Raw genomic sequence first — 21,227 nt, 5'->3', positions numbered from 1 at the left:
AGAGGGGGATTGTGGGTATTAGATTGTCTCGAGCTTCTTCTCGATGCAGAGCTTGCAAGAGGCCGGCACGGAGCCGAGGATCGGCTCCGAACCCATGTGTAAGAACAAACGGCGAGATTGAACACTATCACATCTACAATTTCTGGGCCAGAAACCACTCCTCTTGTGGTAGATAGGCTACTTAGTGCTTACAACTCCCACTGATAAGCTGGAAGGCTTCCTTCCAGCACAGAAAGGCTTGGGGGGCTCAGAAGCTTACAAGCAGTCCTGGATACAGCAAATCTGTATCTGGACTACACTAGTTACAGGAAAGAAGAGGAAACAAGTGCAAATGCGGGCTTTTAAATCAGAAAGTTGAGAGAGATGGAAAAACTGCACAAACGGCCAACAACTACAACTTCTGGGCCAGAAACCACTCCTTATGTTGTAGATAGGCTACCTAGTGCTTACCACTCCCACTGATAAGCTAGAAGGCTTCCCTCCAACACAGAAGATAATTCAAGGTTAAGAACCTAAGTGGGTTGGCCTTCTCAAATGTTCTGTCTGTATTAGGTAGAATGAGCTAATGACACTAGACTGGGAGTTGTGTTCCAGATCAGATTTACAGTATGGGCGGGCAACTGCAAAGCCAAGTATAAGAACAAGACACCAATAGGGAGAGTGGGTGGGAAACTATTACAGCTACTAGCTGTAGCCACTAAATGAAAGGTTTAAACAGATAAATGAGCAAGGAGACTCTAGAGAATGCTTTTAACTGCAAACAAATCAGTTATATAATACCTGACTAGAACACAGAAACCTCACAAAAAAGCACAAATGCACAGAAAAGCACAGATAGAGCACTCACAAACAGAAAATACAATCTCAGTATGAAAAAGCAGTTTACAGTTAAGTAATTCAGTAAAATGCAATTAGAGTAATGAAACAGTATCTAGCAATGAAAAATACAGTTAAAATTGTATAAAACAGTACATAAATGCAGTGAAACAGTAAAAAAAGCTTTATAACAGTGCAAAATGTAGTAGATTAGCTGTATACCACAATTATAAATGTTAAAGAAGTGCAATTCAATGAAATAAGTGCAAAAAATAACTTATTCTGCTCTTGGAATCTTAAGTGATTTCTGCTTAGTCCCAGTGATGAATGACCAATTCCACACCCTGGTAAATACAAGCTTCAATATCTCTGAAAGGTTTAGATATATTTAATAAGAAATAATAAAAGAACAAGAAAATACTCAGTAAATGAACACAGTTACTTCAGAGTTCAAAATCACAGGAAATATTTAAAACAACATTGCAGGACAGTCTCAAATAAATAAAGAAAACAACTAAGCTATACCTCATTATATTCCTAACTGTATGAAGGAGAAATTACTGTACCCTAGACTTACTTACTCATAGCAAGGCAAGACAGATGTGGGGAGTGGGTTTTCCAGCTGATGCTGTCAGGTCAAAGACAAAATACAAAATACACTACCTCTCTCAGAGAGTTTTTAAATTAATATCTCAGATATTGCTGCTGGAATACCTGCAGCATGACATCACTTCTTGTCATCTGACTATCCCAGGTGAAAAACATTGATGCAGCTGTAGCATTTAACATCTATCTGCGAAAACACATAGACCACAGATCTTTTGGCAAATGGTGGAAGTCTTAAAATAACTTACATTCACCCTCAGTTAAAGATAATACAAAAAAACCTCTAGTTCTAGACATTATGTCTGTTATGACACTGAAACTGAGAGATAACATATTTTGTTTATGGCCCAGGTATAAAGTAACTTAACCTCAACCATTCTTCTGATGTTTTGCAAGTTAATCTCCTGTGTTTCAGTCTCCCCTGTTAAACAGTTACAATACTGTATAAAAACATCTCTCTTTAGCACATGTCTATACAATATGATATACAGTTCTAATACATTTGTAACACAGGCATATGAATCATGTTGATATTCACAAATGACACACAACCACTTACAAAATTTCAGATAGCTGGGTTGGCAGTATCTCCTTTTGTTACATTTCTATATAAATCATATTAATATTCACAAATGACATATAATTGTTTACATAATTCCAGCTACCTGGGCTGACAGTATCTCCTTTTGTTACAGCGTCTACCACAATTACGACAGTTGGGAATGAAAGTGGGTGGGGGTCCATGCTTTGAGTTTGATGATTCACTCTTATGCTTCACTGAGACTGTGCAAAGTCTGGAATTTGCTAGAAAGTTCTGTGGTTTACCAGTGAGTGGTGCAGGGGTTATAGTTACTGCCATGTGCTTGGGCCTGTTTCTTTTAATAACATGCTACATACTATCAACATGAGCTTTGTCATTGTGCCTTCTAGAGCTATTCTCATTCATAAGCATACTTGTGTGCTTTTCTGTGAGTTCATATACCTGACAAATTTCAATGGCCTTATTTAAAGTTAAGTCACTGTCACGAAGCAAAATCTTTCTCAATGCATCATCTTTTATACACACACAAGTCTGTCCTTTATCAGCTCATCCCTTAAACCACCAAATCTGCACGTTTTAGCTTTATTTTTCAAGTCAGTTATATATGCTACAAACGTCTCACCAGACTTTTGATCCCTTGTGTAAAACAAGTGCCTTTCCATCGTAACATTTGTATGGGTTTTACACATTTCTCTAAATTTATGTTTTAAGCACTCTGAGTACTCCCTTGACTCAGCCTGTACAACAATATGACGGTTTTCCCCCTCTCTAGTACAGATAGCAGGTACACAAATGAGCATTCCCTTTCTATGGCTTCTGATCCGCGTTTATATCATATTATTGAAAGATGAAAATAGCGAACGCTATTTCATCGGCCCCAAAACATCTAAACATGAAAATATCGAACATTCAGAACAGCAAATTTTTTCCCATAGAAATAATTTGCTGCTCTGAAACACATACACACAACACAAGCACATCAAATAAACAGCAACCATACACATACACATACACTTAAATTCCTACATCTAATGCTACACTAAACTAAACATACACTACTATCTACCCACTTACCTTAATCCAAACCCTAACCCTAAGGTCCGTCACTATCGCACACTCACCTAACCCACACCCTAACCCTAACTCACTTAAACCGCCCCTAACCCTAAAGTCTGTCACTATCGCACACACGCCTAACCCGCGCCCTAACCCTAACTCACTTAACCCGCCCCTACCCCTAATGTACAAACAATCGCACACTTACCTGAACCCAACCCGTAACCTTCCATCACATTGCTAAGAATAGCGAAGCCACAGAAACGGCCAACCAAAGTCTTTCCTAAGGAAAGAATTTGCTGTTCTGCAGCTTCACTGTTCTTAGCGTTCGCTGAATAGTGTTTGATATCAGAACATTCGAAGTTTTAATACTTCGATGTTCTGATATAGACCCTCTGACCCAGCCAAAGTTAGTAGAATAAATGCCTTTGTATGGTCATCTTTTTCAGAAAAAGCAGCTTGCATGAAAATGTCATACTCTTGCTCAAAAACTCTCCAGTTCTCAGCAATATGACTGTCAAACACAAGTGCACTGGGCTTTCGAAATCCATCTGCCATGCCCACAAAGTATACATAAACACACTGAAAATATGCCCCTTATAATCATGTACAAATAAACAGTTCTGTGGGCTTGTAACAACATTCAAATGCACAATAAACTCTTTGAAATACTGCACTTTGCAAAATATGCAGTGTAATGGCTGTACTTTTGCGAAATATGCTCTCTAATGGCTGTACTTTTGTGAAACAGCTTTAATGTAACACTGCACAAACATGCGAACACTTTATACAGTTCTGATACCTCAGATATCTTTACTTCATTTGAATTACATGTGCTTTGTGAAAATTCTATCCTTTCCCCTTATTTTATTCATTTTATGCAATTCGGACTAATCTGAATATTTTATCAATATCGTACATATTGGTTTATGCGAATATTATTTAGAACGTTCTGTATGCCTGGTTTCATATTATGTGAAAAGAAATAGTGCTGAGTAAGTTTTAGTAGCTAAAATTGATTTTTGACCTGTTTTACGAAGTTTGCATATTTAGGAATGATCTGCTCCTGTATATTCCACATGCATTTAAACAAGTACCTTAAATCATTTTAGCCAAGCCATTTCTGACTTCATGCCCCTTCAGTATGCATCTTCTAACTCCATGTCCTTTTAGATATGCCGCTTCTGACACCATGTCGATCATTCATCTATAACACATATAACAACAAGGCTTGGGGTTTTGTTCAGATGCTTTAATACATACAAACACATCAGAATGGATAGCAGCATCATTAAATACGAACAAACTAGTTAACAAACAGAGCTTACATACATACATGCTTACATCTCAACAGCTAACTACAAAATGGCAGTCAGGCTCACATGTGCTCAGTATTTATACACTTGTGCAAGCCCTTGGATAGCTTCTTAAAGGTATATACACACATATTAATCTACAGTCCACAAACCTATCAAATCTGCATGGTCGTACCATGTTGCTAAATCTTGGAACTCCTTATCTCTATGCATCAGGTTAATACCCTCCCTCCCTTCCTTCAAAACCATTCTGAAAGACTACCTAGCCAAAAGCTGGCTCTGTTCTTGTTCAACACCAGGATAAACTAAACCCCTAAATATGAACAAATACCTGCTCATACCTTACATCTCCTTATTCTTCCGTCTTCACTAACTTCCTCACTTTGATCAATTTCTCTCCCCTGGCTTTTTCTCTAAATATACCATAAGCTTGCTTTTCTCTCACTTTGTATTGCAATTCCTGTTTGTATTATACTAACGTACCTTTAATTTCTCTATAAACTAACTACAATTTCTCTAACTATTAAATCATTATCATATAACTTTTATCTGTTCTTAGCTAATGTTTTCATATTACACCTGAACTGTAGCTGTTTCTGTATTATTTTTAAAGACTGTACAATTATTGTTCTTAAAATGTTTTGTTAATATTTTGGAGTTTTTCTAACTGGGCCTCCACTGAAAATGGGCTCCTACCCAGTTGGACTTTCCCAGTAATCAGATGTCAATAAAATAAATAAATAAATAAATAAAGTCATGGTCTTACCATAACTCTCCATCTGTATTGTTAATCTTCATTCATTCATTACTGATGGGTGTCGGTTCCATCCGCGGAACTGAATCGGCCATTATAACAAGCTCGCTCCAGCCAAAAAACTCTCGAGCTAAATCTTACCCATAGTGTCCCTCTCTATATTACCTCAGATCGAGATTACCTATAAGGATAAAAGAAAGGAAGAAAGCAGAGGCTTTATCTGAGCAACTTCCCTATCATAGGCTAGGCCCATATCTGAACCTCCAGGAGTCTTTTGGAGTGTGATGGTGGGTGGGTTGTAATGAATGAATGACCATCAACAACACAGATGGAATGTTACGTTAAGAATATAACTTCTTTATCTGATGTTGTTAATCTTCATTCATTCCTTACTGATGGTACAGAGTCCTTAGCTACCTTATTTCCTGGGAGGCCCTATGGAAGAATATTCCTCAGTACCATTAAACCAAAGGAAGCTCTCCCCCTGGAGACCATATCCAGTTTGTAATGTGTGATAAAGGTAGGAGGAGTGGCCATGTTGCTGCTGCACAAATGTCATCTATGGAAGCTCTTGCATGGAAGGCAACAGATTATGCAACTGATCTGGTTGAATGCGCTTTGACCTTAGATGGTAGAGAAGGTTTGTTCCATTGATAAATAAAGCACATGCAATCTCTCAACCATTTAGGTAGAGTAACTTTGAAAACAGATCTTCCCAATTTTGGTCCTGAGAATGATACAAATAATTGGTCAGATTTTCTTAATGATTTAGTTCCGTTAAGATAAAAATGCAATTGTCTATGCACGTCAAGTAAATGTAGTGAATATTCTCCTTTGTTAGAAAAATTTGGAAAGAAGAGTGGTAGATCAATCGTTTGATTAATAGTCAAGTCTGAAATAACTTTGGGTAAAAAAGAGGGGTTAGTCCGGAGTGATACTCCGTCCTTAGGGAACACTATGTAAGGACGTTTTATGCACAAAGCTTGTAATTCAAAAATTTGTCTTGTTGAGGTAATGGCCACCAAGAATAAAGTCTTCCAGCATAAGAATTTCAGATCGGATTTGGCAGTAGATTCAAAGGGAGGGTGAGTCAAGGACTGTAGATTTAAAGTTAAATTCCAGGGCTCGATTGGTTGTTTGATGGGAGGCCTAATGTGTGTAACTCCTTTCAAAAATGTTTTACAGAGGCGGTGTTAAATCAAGGAACAGTCCTTGAAACCATTATGAAAATTGGAGATTGCCGCCAAGTATACTCAAATAGTTGAAGCTGCAGCTCCTGAGTGAAGAAGGTTAGATAAGTAATCTTTTATTATTATTATTATTTCTATTATTTTTATGAGACCAAGTTATGAATCTTTTCCACTTGCTTAGATAAAGTTTCCTGGTGGATGGTTTATGGCAAGCCAGAAGAATGTGGCGGACAGAGGAGGACAGGTTGCTTTGCCTGGCAATTACTGAAAGTGAAGGAGCCAAGCTGTCAGCTTGATGCTCAGTATGTTCGGCTGTATCAACCCCTGTGGTTACGAAAGCAATTTTGGAGTTGGAAACAGAATCCATGGTTGATGTACTAGGTGAGGCAAAAGAAAGGGAAAACAAATTTGTCGGGGCCAGTAGGGTGCAATGAGGATTACTCTGCTTTTCAACCGAAGAGCCTTCTTCAAAAATTGAGGGATCAGAGGAAGGGGAGGGTATGCATAAAGATGTTCTGTGGGCCAATCGTGCACCAGAGCATCCCTTGGGAATGCCCCCTGTAGGGGAATGAAGTAGCTGCTGCATTTGTGATTTGTGGGGGAAGCAAACTGATCGCAGCAAGGCTGTCTCCAGCAAATGAAGATTTCCACCGCTACGACATGACTGAGGGACCATTCGTGAGGCAGGAGAACGTATCTGTTCAATTTGTCTACAATTATGCTGGAATCTCCAGGAATGTGCGTTGCTATCAGAAAGCGGTTGGAAGCTATCGCCCATTGCCAAATTCTCATGGCCTTTTGACACAACGGGTAGGACTTGGTTGCCTCTTGTTTGTTTATGTACCAGACTACTGACATGTTGTCAGACTGAATGGCAATCATTCCTGAGGGAGAACAGGTTGAAATGCTTGCAATGCTAGAAGCACTGCTCTCAGTTTTAGGACATTGATATATATGCAGGTTGGCCTCCAAGGGAGACCAAGTGCCTTGGACTGTCCTTCCCTGGAAATGCCCCTCCCCCACCCCATCAGGGAGGTGTCCGTGGTCACTAGGGGTATGGGCTGAGAGGGGGAGAAAGGGTGACTTCATAGGTGGTCCTCTGGCTTCATCCACCAAATTAAATCTTGTTTGCACCGATTTGTTATCCTGATTTGAAAGGACATAGGGTGAGTCAAAGTGGGCCATATCCGAACCTCCAGCATTGACATCTAGGAACAAGATCAAAGCCATAATCAATTTTCTCTTCCTGTCCTAACTTATAGTTTTGGAGCGATTGACTGGCCCCAAAAAGTGTTGGATAGACTGGATATTAAAACAAGAAGTATGCTTCATGCTCACCAAATGATTTATAAAAATCAGTATATACCAAGATTATATATTCTGTGTTCTGGAGGAGGGATGGGCCTCCTTGAAATTGATTATATGTATAGATCTGCAGTCGTGGGACTCCACACATACCTACTGACCTCATAAGATCCAAATGTAGTGAAAGTTTTGAAACATGAGGAGAAAAAAATCTAAGATGACATTTCTGCTTAATTTAGCAGAAGCATATCGACGTCAAGCAGGAATGGAAATCATACCAGAAGTAGATAAAACCAGGCAGCAACTGAATGTGCTAAAAAAACAAAAGAAAGAATATAAGGTGAAGGACTAGATGAGAAGGCAAGAAATGTGGAATAAACATAAATATAGTTGCAAGTATAGAAAACGTCTGGAAGAGCCTCATGTTGATCAAGAATGAACGCAGGAATGGTTAAGGAGAGGTGAATTCACATCAAGAAATGAAAGGTTAATATTGACAGCCCAAGATAGTGGCTATGTACATGCTGCTTTAAAGTCCACTGAACATGTGGGAGAAACAAGACATATGTATGTTTTGTAAAATTGAATTGGAAACAGGCACTCACCTTGTTGCTGGTTGCGACACACTAATGGCAGAGGGACTGTATACTGAAAGGCATAATAATGTGGTGAGACTGTTACACTGGAGATTGTGCAAACATTATGGTATCGAAGTGGCTGAAAAGCGAAACATGACCCACACAGAATCATAGAAAATGATGAAGTTTATATCACATGGGATCACACAATACCAACAGTTCAAAAGATAGATGCTAGAAAACTGGATATAGTGGTCCAAGAAAAGAAGACAAAAGTAGCATTGATCATTTAAATTGCCACACCCAGTGACTACAGGGTCTTTCATACAGAGAGACACAAAGTCATAAAATACCTGGATCTGCAGGAAGAAATGACAGCCATGTGGAAGAAAGATACCTAGACAGTTCCAATAGTAGTAGGAGCAACGAGTCTTATAAAAAACAATTTACAATCGTATTTAGATATGTTACCAATTCATGTAACACCGTACGAATGGCAGAAGGAGTAATTACTGGGCACATTGCAGGTGCTGCCAAGAGCACTTTTGGCTGACATCAAAGAGTAAAACAATACTAATTTCATGAACTTTAATCGTACTTTGACTTAGTAATGGGGTCCATTCCCATCATGGTATTAGAAACCCAAAAGACTTGGAGATATTAAAAAAGAGCAAGACCACTGCATTAGTAAAAGCCACTGCAGTAGTCTCATATGTAGTCTTGCTAGTGGAACTATTGTTATCACTGCTGCCATTGACCCTAATAGTTGGAGGACTACCCGATCTGGAGCTTTTTCTTGACAGAGTATCACACGGAGTTGAGATCGGAGTCTTTCCAGTCTGTGGAGTAGGACGGAGACTAAGCAAGACTGAGTGACAAAATTTGCTCCTATGAACTCCAATCTTTGAGAAGGAGCCAAGTTGCATTTGTCTTTGTTTACTGTTATCCCTAAGTGTTCCAGTAGTTGTAGAGTGTAATGAGTGGCTGAAACCAGTAGATGCTTGGTTGGGGCGGTGAGGAGCCAATCGTCTAAATATGGAAACACCCAGAATCCTTGCAGTCTCAAGTGAGCTGTTACCACTGCCATGCATTTGGTGAAGACTCTGGGGGCAGTAGAGAGGCCAAACACCAGCACTTGGAATTGGTAATGATTGGCTCGCAGCCAGAAGTGGAGGAATCTTCTGGAGCATTTGTCCAGTTTTATCTAGTAATATGTGTCCAGAAGATCTATCGAACACATCCAATCGTCTTTTTCTAGAAAAGGAAGTATAGACTGAACCGTGACCATCCGGATTTTCATTTGTTTGACACATTTGTTTAGGATACTGTGGTCCACAATTGGCCTCCATTCCCCCTGTCTTCTTCAGCACTAAAAAGAACCTCGAGTAGAATCCGGATCCTATCTGGTCTGGTGGGACTGTTCGAATGGCCCTTTTTTGAAGCAGCTTTTGGATTTCTTGAGCTGCTACTTCCCTTTGACTGGATGGAACACTGGGAATATGCGTTAGGTGACTTGGGTAAAGGTCGAAAGGGATGTGGTAACCTCTGACAATTATTTTCTGCACCCAAAGATCTGTGGTTATTATTTGCCAGGCAAGGTGGTGGAGAGAAAATCATCCCCTGACTGCTTTCAGAGGTAAGCAATAGGGCCGCTTTTTAGGAATGCTGATAGAGTTGTCCAGAAAAGGAATCTCTGGATCCCTGATTACGCAAACCCCCTCTGCCTCTGAAAGGGCATCTTCCGGGTTGAGTTCCTTCCTCTGACCTGGGGGGGGAAACTCACCATGTGTGTCACGGAGGGGACCCTGGGATTTTTTACACCATATTTTTCCACTCCTCTGATTCCTAGAATAGAAACATTGGGGGGTGGAAAAATGTACGCCTACCGCAGACAAGGTCTTACCATCCTTTTCACACCTGGCTAAAGTGTCTTTTATCTTAGGTTCAAAAAGAGGAGAGGCCTCTACGGGGGCATTCAGGAAGGAAGACTTAAAGGGATCCGCAAAATCACGTAAGTGCATCCAGGCATGATGTCTGGTGACAACTCCTGCACCAGCTGCTCTAGCCTCACCTTCAGTAGAATGAGAAGCTGTGAGGCAACTTTGTCATGTACCCCATACGCAACTGCTCCTCTGAGAGTTCTGAGATTAGATTTCTCTGAAGCTGGGTGAAATGTGCCAGATAGTTCAGGGACTGAAAGGCGAAGGTTGCTGAAGAGTACACCTGCTTCCCAAGTCTATCTCCCGAGACTCCCTGTTAGGGGGATGGACAGTAGAGCTCTGCTCGGCTAGCTCTTTCTTAGTGGCCGCTGCCACACCTATAGTATCTACTGGCAGGCACTTGGACCAGGGTGGACTGTCCTCTGGAGGAGAAAGAATATTGTCTGGTCTCCAGGGGATAGGTTCAATGGTATCTGGATTCTTCCAGGCGCACTGCAGTATGAGCTGAACCAGGTCATCTGCAGGCGGGGTCACCCAGGAAGTAGAGGGCCAGGCACGGAAAGCCTGCAAGAATACAGACTTCTCCGAGGAAGGGGTGGTGGACTGAGAGATCCACATGGGGTGACCGTGGGGACCGTTCCCCTTCATCGTAGTCTGTATCTTCGGTGAGGGATTCTTCAGGGGAATCCATGTGCTTCCTCTTGCATGATCTCTTGTGAGGTACCTCCTTGGGGGCATCTGAGGAGGACTCTGCAGAGTGGGTACCTTGTGGAAGAATGTCTTGAGATTCCCGTGCCCGATGTCCTTGAGTAGTGGGCTGTGTCAACTACGGCTCAGAGGAAAGGTATATATGGGTCTCCAGGGCGAAGGTACCAGCTGGGAACCTGCCAAGGTAAGCGCCCTCTCCATCACCTGGAAAGCAGGTCTGCCCGAAAAGGTATGGGAGCTTGGAACGGAGAAAGACAACCTCAGGACCAGGGTCACACCCTGCTCTGACGAACCTACTCCCAGGGAAGGAACCACTGGAGGACCTGGTTCTGCCAAAGCAACCAGAACCGTAGTAGACGGCATCGCGGAAAAAACAGGTGCTGCACTAGGGATCACGGTGCTGACAGACTAGTGTTTATCCCAAGGATGGCCCGGCTCTGAATGAGTCAAATGCCAAAGGGTAGGCTCCGGAGCCATGGTAAGGTCTACCAATGGAGCCAAAGAAGCTGGAACCCGCGTTGGAGTCAGTGTCAAAGGCTCCCATTGGAGTCAGTGTCAAAGGCTCTCATAACTCCAGGGAGATCGAAGGAGGAAAGTATGTAGGAGTCTGTAGAGAAAAACCCTTGGCTCCTGGTGGGTGAGAAGATTTGGAGGGTGTTGGAAAGCCTCTGGCCGCCAGGAGCTGATCCACAAGTCTCACTACGTCCAGTTCCGAGAGGCTCCTTGAGGAGTGAGTGAATATCCCCGATGGGGAATCAGGACGCTCTAGGAAGGGGCTACATTTCTGACCAATAAACGGATCCACCAAAGGGGAATATCGGGTCCGAGGGGTTATTTCACCTTTTGGCACCGAGGTCGAAGGACCAGCATGATGTACAGGTAGGGGGGAAGTGACCGGTGTTGGGATGACTATTTTTGGTGCCAAAAGGGAAGTCGATATTGCTGTCTGAATCAGTGTCAAAGTCTGAGGAATAGGTGCCAAGGGCAGCACCGCAGTCAGCTGCTGAGGTGCTGGAACCGAAGATGGCACCATGGAGGGGGTTTAGGCCCTCGTTCCAAGGATGTAGGTGCCAATTTAGAGATTTGGATTCACTCATGTGAGGAGAGGAGGGTAAGGATTTACTCCTCTTTTTATGCTCTTTCTTTGGAGGGGATGAACCCTACACCTCAAAGATAGCCTCCGCAAAAGGAGATTTAAGAACACCTTTTAACATAAGCTCATTTTTATGTTCCGCCAGTGTGGGGGAGCTAAAAGCTTTACAAATCTCACAATGGGGTTTCACAGATAGGTGTGACATCCTGAGACAGTAGACACAGAATGTATGGTTTTCCACATTAGGCATCTTCCTGTTGCACTGATCACAGCGCTTAAAACCAGTTGTACCCTTTTTCTTAGACATATTGGCACAAACAAAGTATACAATTCAACCACAAAAGCTAAAACGATCAAACGCAGAAAGAAAACACACTCTCAACAACAAGGTAGAAGAAAGGAGTTTTTTTTTTTTTTTTTTTTTTTTTTACAGAAGAGGAGGAAGGAAAAAGGGGAATACCAACAGTGGTAATGGGAAATACCTTAGAGGTAAGGGAGGGCCTGTACCAACAATGGTACAAAGAGTACTAAACTTGGTAAAAGGAAGAAAGAAAGAGAGAGACACTCACACAGATAAGCAAAAGTATGCCATTAACAATAGGCTAACAACTTATATAGAAATAACCAAAAGGAAGATTTAACAAGAGACAATTTTCAAAAAAATCTTTAAAAGACGTAGCTGAGAGCTGGCTTGACACATCTTGATTCGTACATGGCAAATGAGATCTGGGGTAATATAGAGAGAGACACTATAGGTAAGACTTAGTTTGTGAATTTTTTGGCTGGTGCGAGCTTGTTATAATGGCCAACTCGGTTCCGAGGACGGAACTGACACCCATCAGTAAGAAATGAATGAAGATTAACAACATCAGATTAAATATTACCCCCTAATAAGAATAACTGGGATCATACCATAAATAATTTGAGAGGACCTGTGTATGGGATAAAGCATTTAGGAGCTGCCACTGTCCATTAGTAGTACGGGGGCAGTCCTGGGGTAAATATTCTGTTTTCCATCCATAGATCTAAGCTGTGCTTGAAAATGGGCATGGATTAACTTTGTTTGATGTGGACGGGGAGTCTATTTCACAGCAGCGGTATCCTTGTGAAATATACTTGCCCATCTAAAATGTATGTTGCAGAAGAGGCTTGGATCCCTAGACTGAGTATTTCTGATGCCATTTGACTAACTGATGTACAGTAGATTAATCAGCACTGGGTCAAAGGATATCTTGCATGCCAGACATAGATCAACTCTTAGCAGTCCATAGGATACTGAGTACAGTGACAGAGCTTTGAGTCAGTCCATGTAGGGCATGTTGTTTAGGCCTTGTATCCTTTTAGTCAGGTATCTCTGTGGGCTTTCCAGTTGTTGCATGTGTCTAGACAGAATAATAATGTAATTATACATAGTAATTATTAAATTATGTGGAGTCTGCATGTCCTCCCCATGGTTGGGTGGGCATTCAAAAGACTTGCGTAAATGGGCGTGCCTTCGTTGAAGTTTGAACGTCGAGCTGGCACCTCGGCGTTCGTGAAAATCTACTGCCAATCATTAGTGGACCGGAGTGCAGCTGTGGCGACCCCTAACCGGGAAAAGTCGAAAGACAAACAACATTATACAAATTAAAAAAGTTATGTACTTTCCATAACATTCCATCTGTGTTGTCCATTTTCATTCTTCCTCAACTGTTGGGTTTGGATCTGATCCTTGGATCTGACTTGGCTGCTTCTTCCAGCTCATGGAACAATGAAACTCTCGAGCTCCTTCCTCACCCATAATGCCCTAGACACCTAACATACTTGAGATCTTGTTTGCAGTCCCTTAAACCTGCAAGACAATAGGAAAAGAAGAAACAACAGAATCTGGGCCTGAAACAAAGGCACAGTAGTTCCTCCAGCATCTTTCACTACTTCCAAAAGTCAAAATGGAGGGGGTTGGAGGGAGGGAAGTTGAGGAAGAATGAAAATAGGCAACAAAGATGGAATGTTATGATGAGTACATAACTTTTTTTTAACTAATGTCACTTTCATTCATTCCTCAGATGTTGGGACAAAGTCCCCAGCTACCTAAATCCTGGAGGACTCTAAGGAAGCATATTCTTGAGTACTGCTGAACCAAAAGCTGCTCTTCCCCTAGAGACCAGATCTAATTTGTAATGAGCAATAAAAGTATGAGGATTAGCCCAAGTTGTGGCTGCACAAATTAAATCCATTGAAGATCTAGATAGAAAGGCTGAAGTAGTTGCCATATATCTGATGGAATATGCTTTTGGTGTTTTTTTGTAAAGACAAGCCCAAATTTTCATAAACAAAGATAATACAATCAGTTAACCATTTGGCTAAAGTCACTTTAGAAACTGGTTTACCTAATTCTGATTCTGAAAAGGAGACACATAATTGTTCTGATTTTCTGAAATGTTTGATTCTATGTAGATAAAACTGAAATTGTCTGTGGACATTCAAAAGGTGTAACATATACTCTTCTTTATTTGAGAAATTTGGAAAAATGACTGGAAGGTTGATAAGTTTGCTTAATATTGAATTCTGACACCACCTTAAGGTGAAAGGAAGGATTGGTCTATAAGGATACTCCGTTCTTATGAAAAATCAAATAAGGAGGTTTTGATGACAGGGCTTGTAATTCTGACACTCTTCTGGCAGACGTAATTGCCACTAAAAAGATAGTTTTCCAGGTCAAGAATTTTAGTTCATACTTAGCTGATGGGTCAAACGGAGACTGTATCAAAGTTTGCAAAACAACGTTCAAATTCCAAGGAGGAGTGGGATCTTTTAATGGGGTCTAAGAAAAGTTCTCTTTAAAGAAGATTTACAAAGTTTGGAAGATACTAAAGATGAGTTACTTACTCCTATGTTAAAATTAGAAATAGCAGCTAGTTGTACTTTTGCAGCAGAAAAGCTAACACATCCATTAAAAATTGTAGCTAAAAATTCAAGAACTTTAAGAATCTGTGCTAAAAAGGGGTCCAGAGACTTTTGCTGTGCCCAAATGACAAATCTTTATCATTTACTTTTGTAAAGTTTCCTAGTAGAAGCTTTGTGGGATGATAAAAGAATGAGGTGTTCAGGGGAGGACAGCCTGGACTGTCTAGTGATCAATGGAATATGAGAAACCATGAGGTTAATTTTAGGCCTAGAATGTCTAGATGGATCATGTCTGTTAGGTGAGACAGTAGGTCTGGAGTTGGATCCAGAATCCATAGAGGACAAAGGAGATGAGGCTAAGAAAGGGAAACCAAATCTGAAGGCCAGCAAGGGGCAATGAGGATAACTGTGCTCTTTAATTGAGATACTTTCTGAAGAAATATGGGGATTTGGGGTAATGGGGGTAAGCGTAAAGGATACTGGGGGGGCCAATTGTGAAGCAGAACATCCCTCAGTGACTCCCCTGGTGGAGGGATCAGGGCAAAAAACCTTCTGCACTTGTTATTGAGGGGAGATGCAAATAGATCAGAGCAAGGCTGCCCCCATAGGTGGAAAAACCTTTTCACAACCTGCATGTTGAGGGATCACTTGTGAGGCATTACAATAGACCTGCTTAACTTGTCTGCAATGATGTTGGATTTCCCCGGAATGTACACTACTAACAGAAATCGACTGGATGAGATTGCCCATTGCCACACTGTCATAGCTTCTCTACAAAGGGGGTAAGATTTTGTTCCCCCTTGTTTGTTGATGTACCAGACCAATGACATATTGTCCATCTGGATCACAACAGTCCCATTGGGGAGAGTGTCTTGAAAGGCGTGCAATGCTAGGAGGACAGCTGTCATTTCCTGGACATTGATATGCATGTTGACCTCTTCGGGACACCATGTGCCTTGGACTGTCTTTCCCAAGAAACCCCCACACCTGATCTAGGAGGTGTCTGTGCTGACTATGGCCTTGGGTTGGGGGAGAACAAAAGGACAACCTTCTTGCACTTGATTAAAGTGTACTGACCAGAGAAGATAATTTTTGCAAGCCCGTGTTATTTTCATCTGACTGGATAATGGTTGATGGAGAATAGACCATTGAGTTGCTAGTGCCCACTGAAGAATCCTCATATTGTACCTTGCCAATGGCACCAGAATGATTGTCGCTAGCATGCATTATAAAAGCTAGGAAGATGAGTCGAGCTGAAAGGCAAGAATTTTGAATGATCTTCCTGACCTGGAACTGAATAGTGTGAACTCTTGACAGAGGAAGAGAGGCTGTTTGAGTAACTGTATTGAGCAAGGCTCCTATGAATTCCAATATCTGTGCTGGTTCACGATGACATTTGTTGTAACTGATTGAAATCCCCAGGTGTGAACATAACTAGAATATGTACTTTCAAGCTAGAATCAGATGATGCCTGGTCGAAGCAGTCATTTTTATTTATTTAACATTTGTTGACTGGGAAAGTCCGACTAGGACGGAGACTATTTTCAGCAGAGGCCCAGGGAGAAATGCTCCAGATGCATGTTTTTGGAATGTGAGAGGAAACCTACATGATGCAGGGAGGACATGCAGACTCTGCACAGAAGGCACCCCAGCCAAGAATCAAACCACAGAACCTCTTGCTGTGAGGTGACAACGTTAACCGCTGCACCACTGTGCTGGCCGGTATGAGCCAATCATCCAAATATGGAAACACCTGGAATCCCTACAGTCTCAAGTCAGCTGCTGCTACTGCCATACACTTGGTAAACACCTTGGTGGATGTGGTGAGACAAAGGGCAAGCAGATCTCTAAATTGATAATGACTGGCTCCCAATTGGAAGCGTAGATATCTCTTGGATTGTCTGTTCATTTTGATATGGTAGTATGCATCCTGAAGATCTATCAAGCATATCCAGTCATCCTTGTGCAGAAAAGGCAGAATGGACTGAACCATGACCATCCGGAACTTTGTGTACTGAACCAATTGATTTAGATTGCTGAGATCCAAAGCTGGTCACCAGTCCCCTGTTTTCTTTGGCACTAAAAAAGAATCTTGATAGGTTCCGGATACTTTCTGTTCTGATGGGACTTCTTGGATGACTCTTTTTTCTAGCAGTTTATTTCTAGTGCTACTGCTTCCTTTGATTGGGTGGAATATTGAGGATTTTGATTGCTACCAGCTGGGGTGGATGGGAAAATGGTATTATATAACCTCTGGATGGTATCCTCCACACATATGAATCTTTTGTAATTTCTAGCCAGGATATCTGGTGCAGGGAAAAATTACTCCTGACTGCCTCCAGAGATGGACAAGTTGGGCTTCTTTTCGGGAGCACTGATAGGATCTGTCAGAGAAGATATCTCTGGATACCTGTTTAAGCAGACCACCACTGTGTCAGGGATGGCATCTTCTATTAGAGTTTCCCCCTTCTGCCCCTGGGGGAACTATCTCCATGAGGATCTTGGAAGGGACTCTGGGATTTTTTGAACCACATTTTCTATCCACCCCACTGGTTCCTACAGAAGGTTCATCATGGGGTCAAAAAATGTGCACCCACAGCAGACAGGATTTTCCTTCCTGTTCACACCTTGAGAGCGTGTCTTTTCCTTTGGGTCCAAATAAGGAACTCCTGTTAAAAGAAGCACTGATGAAGGGAGATTTGAATGGTTCTGCAAAGTTGCACAACCACATCCAAGCATGTCTTCTAATGGAAATGCCTGAACCTGTCACCTGTGAAGTACCTTCAGTTGCATGGGAGATAAGCATCATGGATGAGCTTGAAATGGACTGAAAGGTAGCCAGCTGCAAGGCAATAGTGCTCTCTACCTTGGAGGATATGGGCCCAGAGAAGGATTTGGAAAGTTCCTTAATCCAATCCCTCTAGAGTCCTGTGAAGTGTATGAAAAGGACAAAGGTCACTGAACCATAGACTCGATTCTCAAATCTATCCAGCATCCTAGACTCCCTGTTAGGGGGGTGGACAGGGGAACTTTGCTCCACTAGTTCCTTCTTTGTGGCTGCCCCTATGACCATGGCATCATCTGGTACTCCCTTGCTCAATGTTCTGTCCTTTGGTGGTGCCAGGATCTTATCTGGTCAGTTAGGGATAGACGTTATGGTTCAGGTTCCTTCCACTACTAGTCAAGACCACATCAATGAGTTCATTGGTGGGTGGAGTCACCCAGGAGGTAGACAGGCCAGCTCCAAAAGCCTCCAGGAATACAGACTCCACTTGGAAAGGGTTGTTGGGAGACCAACCACCCCTTTGTTTTAGGAGTTCTAGGATATCTCCAAATGAGTCGTTGTCAGGTTGTGATCTTGGGGACTTTCCCCCCTCATCAAAGTTGGTATCTTCTGCGACAGACTCTTGTGGAAAGTCCAAATGCCTCCTTCTACACTTTCTCTTCCTGAGAGCTTTTTCAGTGGGATACTCCGGATAAGTGTCAAAGAAATTAGTATACCCTGCTGGGTGTTCCTGAAACTAGTTTGGGCTGGCTGTCTCATTGGCACAGCAGATTGAGACTCTAGATGCAGAGTCAAATGGAGTTAGGTAGTCGGAGGAGAAGAAGGAACAGAAGTCTGAACTCTTGGAACAGAGAAAGCTCTCTCCAATACCTCAAGTGCAGAATGCCTTGGAGAGAAGGAGACTGACAGCTCCAGGAAAATATGACCCCAAAAGCAGACTACTCCAAGAGGGAGTCGGAGCTGAGCCATCTTGCGCAGAGACTCGGAGGGGCAGAGACAGCTCCAACAGCTTTGGAGTTGACTCCAACACACTGGATCTGATGCAGACACTATGGTTCTGAGAGTCATCCAACTCCAAAATGTTCAGCACCGGGGCACTCAGAGTTGCCACTGGAGTGGAAGATACCAATATCTTTGGATCTGATGCTGATGACTCCAGAATCTTCGGATCCGACGGCTCCTAAACCAACGGTTCGATCAGAGAAGGAGCCAATAATGGTGGAGTAGTACTAATAAGGGTCTCCAGAACTGATGGGGTCAGAGCTGCATCTAGAGGAATTTCCTCATCATCCTGTTGATGTCAGCTTAGGTCAGATTCGTGGAAGATTGAACAGAAGTTGTTGTAGATGATGGTCTGGAATGTTGTCTGGGTGACCACTCCAAAAAAAGGGGAGGGGAGCCGAGAGAGAAAGAATCTGAGACCAGTTGCGGGATCGGATCTGAGGGGATTTCTCTGGTTAAGATTTTGGATTTGAAGAGGTCAGATCTGAAACTTTAGCCATCTTATTGCAAGGTTCGGGTACTGGACCCGAGGAAGTAGATGGATCTGGTGAATATTTTTTAAGATTCTTTATGAAGTGATTCTCCCTTCTTGTCAGCTTTTTTGGGAGTTTGAGCCCCAGAAGATGTTGAAGCAGATTTACAGGGCAGCAAACCTTAAAATCAGCTTGTTTTTCTATCAGTCAAGGTCCTAATATTAAAGGCCTTACAAATATCACAATTTCAGTTGAGGTGAGCTGAGCCCAAACAATAAACACACTTTGAATGTGCATCAAACAACAAAATTTTATGGCCAGAGGCCACTCACTTTTTGAAACCAAAAGGTTTCTTAGACATGCTTACAAAGAAAAGGAGTAATTAATAGAAAGAAAGTTTTTTTTTTTTTACTGAAGGAAGATCAGAGGGGAAAATACCAAGTATGGTAAAACAAGAAGTACTAAAAAGTATAATAAGAGGAATACCAACAATGCTATTCAGGAGATACTCTACTACATAGAAATGGGATAGAAATCTTTAGAATAATGTAGTAAGGGAGGAAGTGCTTTGTTATAAAGTTATAAAGATGTAAAACTACAAAAGTATAAAGATATAAGTTATAACTCACAGAAAAAAATCACTAAGCTGAAGAGCACACAGTGACCATGTCCATACGCTAATGGCGGCAAACGAGATCTGAAGTATGTTAGGTGACTAGAACATAATGTGTAAGGGAGGAGCTTGAGAGTTTCAGTGGCCCACGGGCTGGAAGCAATGTCGGAGTCAGATCCTAGGATCAGATCCAAACCCAACAGTTGAGGACTTAATGAAAACAACACCATCAGATTTATAATTATATCTGTAATTATTACAAAAATAATAATGTAATAATGTAATCTATGATCTGAATGTTTGTGACTTTTTCATTTAACCAGTTTAGATGTTTGTCCAGGTAGGTACCCTACCAAACTGTGCAAGTCTGTTGTACAATCATGCACACACATATATGTATACAAACTGAAAGAAACACTGGCATACACGCATGCACATTCTCGTAGTTAGCAACACATATGCTCACAATTCCCAATGACATCTCACCAAGACAGGCACACATGTACCCCTACACACACACACACACACACACACACACACAGATTCAGACATACTGTGTAAGTCGACTTACCCAGAGCAATTATCTCTGCAGTGTACAGCAGAGTACTGCCCTTCTTAGATATGCCTTCTTACAACAGAAGGTATATATGACTGATGGACATGTTGTACCGTTGAAGATCTTCTGGGATTTTGAGTAATTCAATTGTCTGTGACTCGGTGTACTGCACAATGTTTGAGTCAACAAACTGAACTGTGAAGCTCTGGAACCTGCTTTACATAGGCTGCACCCACAGACTGCTGCATTTGCCGGTAACTCTACAGACCTGAGCCACAGTCTTTCTGAATCCTGCTTTGCCTGATACACAAAGTATTTCTGAATCATGCTTTGCTTGCATACTGCAGGACTACCCTGTGTGACACTGTGTAGTACAAAAGAAGACTATGAACTCTAACCTCATTCAAAGATATTTGTCCTGGCATGCCAATGGAAACACCACCATGAGGGATCTACATTGGCTCATGTATGGGGATATTACTGGTAAAGAAAACTTGCAGTGATCCATCCCGCTCCGAGTACACTCAAAAATTATCATTACTGCCAAAATGATTCCCGGTTAGAGTCAACTAAAGTCTGGTTTGGGCAACCTATTTTTTTATGACATAATAATATTCTCACATAATACAATATAAATATGTTACCTTGGTGTTACCTCCAATGTCTCCTTCTCCTGCAAAGAATCCAGCAAATAGTAATCCCCAAAATCCTCCTGCAAGGTAAACTGAAAAAAAAAAAAAAAAACAGAAAGCTAAGCAGCCATTAAGATTATGAGTACCATTATCATGTAATTAGTATGATTTTAATGCATTTGTTTGTAAAAGTAGCCTCACAACTAAAATTCTCACTTATTATTTTTTCCGTTTCATTCCAGTTCATTCATTACAGGCATAACACGTTAGGGTACTTTGACTCAAATACAGCTCAAAGTAGTTGCACTTAACAAGCTGCCCTCAGTTTTATGTGATGGTAAGGGAAGAAAATTGCTACATGTGCAATACATGACAGC

At 41.7% G+C, this 21,227-nt stretch overlaps 1 long non-coding RNA gene across 1 annotated transcript in view; it reads right to left on the bottom strand.

Annotated features, from left to right (window-relative positions):
- The window catches only part of LOC122812174, a 272,309-nt gene extending 251,373 nt beyond the window's left edge, over window positions 1-20,936 (bottom strand). Inside the window, exon 1 of the long non-coding RNA XR_006366347.1 lies at window positions 20,863-20,936. This is a non-coding gene — a long non-coding RNA (uncharacterized LOC122812174). The remainder of the gene's footprint in view (window positions 1-20,862) is intronic.
- Between the last annotated feature and the right edge of the window lie 291 nt (window positions 20,937-21,227).

This window comes from Protopterus annectens, chromosome 9.part0 (genome assembly GCF_019279795.1).
Source record: "Protopterus annectens isolate FY-2018-M chromosome 9.part0, PAN1.0, whole genome shotgun sequence".
Taxonomy (NCBI): domain Eukaryota; kingdom Metazoa; phylum Chordata; order Ceratodontiformes; family Protopteridae; genus Protopterus; species Protopterus annectens.
This window is presented reverse-complemented; position numbering and strand designations above follow the sequence as displayed.